Consider the following 2852-nt stretch of genomic DNA (forward strand, 5'->3'; position numbering starts at 1 on the left):
CAGCGGCAGCATCGTGAAGAAATCCGCCGGAGCGGTTCCTCACGCTGCCGGCGTCGAGCAGTCTCTTGAGGAGGTTGATCCCCGCCCCGGTTCAACAGTTGAGAAATGTGGTGGCGGGTTCTAGAGTGCTTCTCCTGTTTGTGCTGGTCACATTCTTGACAAATCCGCCATTGTGGTTCCTCACGTAGGTAGTGTCGGACAGTTTCTTGAGGAGGTTGGCTGCGGCAACATTGTGAAGAATTCTCTCGGAGTGGTTCCTCACGCCGGCGGCGTCGGACAATCTCTTGAGCAGGTTGACCCGTCCCTGTTCAATAGTCGAGAAACGCGGTGGTGGGTTCTCGAGTGCTTCCACCGTTCGTGTTGCTGACATACTTGACAGATCTCCCGCAACGGTTCCTCACGCCGGTGGCATCGGGCAGTTACTTGAGGAGGTCGACCGCAGTAGCGTCGTGAAAAAGTCCCCTGGAGAGATTCCTCATGTCGGCGGTGTCAGGTGGTTTCTTGAGGAGATTGACCACGATAGGATCGTGAAGAAGTCTCCCATAGCTGCATTACGAGAAGCCCAGAAGCTCGTCACTTTGGCAACTCACCAACGACCCGGCCCAAATGAATCAAAGGGACATTAGCTGCCAGGGAGGGTGGATCGCAAGTTTCCATAGATCAGCCGACAAGGAAAAGTCACTTTTGGAGTAGTGACACGTGTCTATTTGGCTACGTTGACAAGAAAGAGAGCGTACACATATCCTGATGGGGAGTAAATTTCGCTGAAGCCTAATAAATTTGAATATTTAACCTTTCTTAAGGACACGCGTGAGGAACTGCGCTCCGGGGATTTCTTCACGATGCTGTCACCGTCAACTTCCTTAAGAAACTTTCCGACGTCGCCGGCAGACTTCTTCACGCTGTCGTCGCGGTCAACCTTTTTAAGAAACTACCCGACACCGCCGGCTTGAGAAACCGTAACGGGAGATTTGTCAAGAATGTGACCAGCACGAACAGGGGAAGCACTCAAGAATGCGCCACCATGTTTCTTGACTATTGAACGGTGGTGGGGCTCATCCTCCTCAAGAGACTGCCCGATACCGTCGGCTTTAGGAACAGATATCGCAATGGGCCTTTCTTTTGGTTTTACTCCTTAAGAGCTTAGACAAATTTTTACGACAAAGACAAAGACTACGGCCCGGTATGCTATCTTATTTAAATTAGGAAATCAGAATTTTGTTTATGGTCCTAATGTTCCGAGGAGTCCTGATAGGCACCGTAATATTCCTATCTACAATTAACAAGCCCTTGTAGCCGGCCCTATATATACATATAGGGGGACCCAATCTAAAAAAAATTAATCATATTCACTCCTTTGTTGTTCGTGATGCCCATAATTGTAATCAAGCCTTCTATTTATTAACCAATCTCTCTCTAACAAATCTACAATCAGGTATATATGTCTTCTTCTTAATTCCTTCACCTGCTATATTATTCTTACACACACACACACACACACACACACACACACACACACATATATATATATAAGCAATATGGGTATGCTTGGTACCAAACATAAAAAGTTGTGCTTGGTAGTGATGTGTCACATCCCCCTCCACTCATTCAAATATGAGACCACATTCACATGGATAGTGAGTGGATGAGGATGTGACACATCATTACCAAGCACAAAATTTATGCTTGGTTCCTTTTTTTTTTTTTGGTCCGCCTTTCATGATATAGATTCAATAAGATATCTATAGTTGTGATATCTAAATTAGACTGTCTTTTTAGTAATTAGATTTTTGGAAAATAGTTGGATATTCACGCCTGATTCACCATGGTAAGCCAATGGAAATTACCATCGTCTAAAAATCACATGACAAATATAATTACACACGTATGCACACAAATTACCTTGCTAAAATACAATATATTTCTCAAAGTAATTTGGACGTTTACATAAAATAAAAGAACACATAATGAAGAAGGAATTTTATATGTTAATCGACTCAATAAATTACATTTTTATTGATAAATCGTATTTAAATATAAAAGAAAAATTTATGTGCTTGTTTTTTGTTAACAAATAATAAAAATCAATCACTTAAGTTTAATATTTAATTTGAATCATTATTAAATAAGAGTCCCAAATTATAAACATGTCCTCTCATATGAAGATTTTGTACGCTTATATATTTTTAGAAGATAAGTGTTAAAGTTATAAAAAAAAGAAGAAAAGTGTTAAACTAGACTATTTATAAACTACTTTCTACTATTTAAAAACTAACGCGTGACGTACTTGATGATTCAGATATGTATGGATGCAAAATGTATGTTGTCTAAGGGGCTGTTTGTTTCACCCAATTTATAGAAAATGATTAGTATTTGGATCTGACAGTGACAAAAGTGTAATATTTGGATTCTTTATCAATTTTATTCTAGAGTTTGGCTCAGAAATTTTTTTTATGGATTACAAAATCCATAAAGGTGCAACAATAAGGGTTTTTTTTATAGAAACCCAAATTGGGGCTTTTTGAGAGGATTTGGGCGAAATTTCTGGCAGCGGTCTTCATCTTCGTTTTCGGATTCCTAATCTTCACGAGCACGAGCCCTAGATCTGGAATCACAACTCCCCCAATTCTTCTCCCGCCTCTCCCCAAGCTTCTTTGTGCCTCCTCTCCCGCTGTTCTTCGATATTACTGTTGGGTTCGGTTGGTGTATTTGGCTTCGCCACCTCTTGTCAAGACTGATTCGCCCTTGATTTTGGCTTCGACTTCTCCCGCGACCCTTTATCCCACCTCATCTCTTCGATTTCCTTTTTGAAGACGAGGCTCGACGCTTATTTGTCGGTGGGGTTTGTGAGT

This window comes from Asparagus officinalis, unplaced genomic scaffold (assembly GCF_001876935.1).
Source record: "Asparagus officinalis unplaced genomic scaffold, Aspof.V1 AsparagusV1_Un374, whole genome shotgun sequence".
Taxonomy (NCBI): Eukaryota; Viridiplantae; Streptophyta; class Magnoliopsida; order Asparagales; family Asparagaceae; genus Asparagus; species Asparagus officinalis.